Source organism: Rattus norvegicus, chromosome 19 (genome assembly GCF_036323735.1).
Source record: "Rattus norvegicus strain BN/NHsdMcwi chromosome 19, GRCr8, whole genome shotgun sequence".
Taxonomy (NCBI): Eukaryota; Metazoa; Chordata; class Mammalia; order Rodentia; family Muridae; genus Rattus; species Rattus norvegicus.
This window is the reverse complement of record NC_086037.1, coordinates 40,119,452-40,121,270: the sequence shown is the minus strand read 5'-3', so window position 1 is coordinate 40,121,270 and position 1,819 is coordinate 40,119,452.

Here is a 1,819-nt window from a genome sequence, read left to right as displayed (position 1 = left end):
GACCCGGCGGCGGCGACATGGTGGCAGGTGCGCCAGCGGCAGCAGAAGCAGCAGCGGCAGCGGCAGCGCGGGGAGCGAGTGTGCTGGGCGGAGGCTGGAGCCGCAGCAGCGGCCAGGGGAGGGCGGGGGAGGGGAGGGCCCTGCTACTGCGGCCAGTCGCGAGGGGGCGCTGCGGGGTGTCGCCGCGCGAGGCCCCGCCCGTGTGCATGCCTGGTGCCCCTACCTGGGGGCCTCATCCCAGTGCACCTCTCCCCCAAGGCTCACCTGCTGCTTTTCCGGGGCAGGGGTAAATCCTTCTGGAAGAAAAAGGGGTGAAAAGGATGAAGGTCAGCGTGAACAGTGGCCACTGCCCACAATGCAGCTCTGTTCACCTATGGAGCAAGAGTCATCCGCATCGCCATGTCACCTTCCTGATTCCCAGTAATCAAAACAGGGTCAAGTACACAAGAAATAGACCCAACTGGGCGTCTAAAAGCATGTCCATGAAATAACGTTTTATTTGCTTTTTTGACAAGACAGAATCTCATCTCTCTCAGGATGGCTTGGAGCTCATTACATCACACGGGCTGCTCTCCAACTGAGATGCTGCCGCCTCACCTTCCAAGTGTTCGGATTGTGAGCCACCAGGACAATGTTTGTAAAACATTGTTCCGGGGTTGGGGATTTAGCTCAGTGGTAGAGCACTTGCCTAGCATGCGCAAGGCCCTGAGTTCGGTCCCCAGCTCCGAAAAAAAGAAAAACAAAACAAAACAAAAACCAAAAAAAAAAAACATTGTTCTTTGTTCTGGACAGGGTCTCTCGTACTCCAAGCTGGCTTTGAACTTACTGTGTGGCTGAGGGATACCCTTGCTCTTCTGCTTCTGCCACTACAGGTCCTCTGCACTGACATGCTCCGCCACACCCTGTTTCTATGGTGCTGAGTGTCAAACCCAAGCTTTTGTGCACTCTTCCAACTGAGCTATATCCTCAGCCATAAAAAAATGTTTCTTGAGGATCCAGTGACCAAGAAGCTTGATGACTTGAGGTCATTCCTAGGACCCACATTGTGTAAGGCAAGAACCCACTCCATAAGAAAGCTACTTACTTCCACACTCACACTGGCACACACGTACATGCTATACACACACATGCGCGCGCGGGTACACACACACACACACACACACACACACACACACGGGGCTGGGGGAGAGATTTTAAAAGAAAGGAAGAAGCAGGGTTGGAGACATAGCTCAGCAGTTAAGATCACTAACTGCTCTTTTTTTTTTTTTTTTTGGTTCTTTTTTTTCCGGAGCTGGGAACCGAACCCAGGGCCTTGCGCTTCCTAGGTAAGCGCTCTACCACTGAGCTAAATCCCCAGCCCCCACTAACTGCTCTTACATGGGTCCTGTGTTCAATTCCCAGTTCATCACAGCGCACAACCATCTGACCCCTGGTGTGCATGAAGACAGTGCTCATATACATAAAAGACATGAATAAACAATCTTTAAAAAAAAAAAACAGAGGGTGGGAAGATGGCTCAGTGGTTAAGAGCACTGACTGCTCTTCCAGAGGTCCTGAGTTCAATTCCCAGCAACCACATGGTGGCTCAAGACCATCTGTGATGGGATCTGATGCCCTCTTCTGGTGTGTCTGAAGACAGCTACAGTGTACTTATACAGAATAAATAAATCTTTAAACAACAGGAAGGGGCAGCCACCGGAGGATCTGTGGAGAGAACGTGTGGGCTACAAGGATAGATGAGTGTAGATGGAACTTATCATCTCATCATCTGGATGAAGAAATGACTTCTTACGTCCCATCAGCCTTGTGCTGCTCAAGG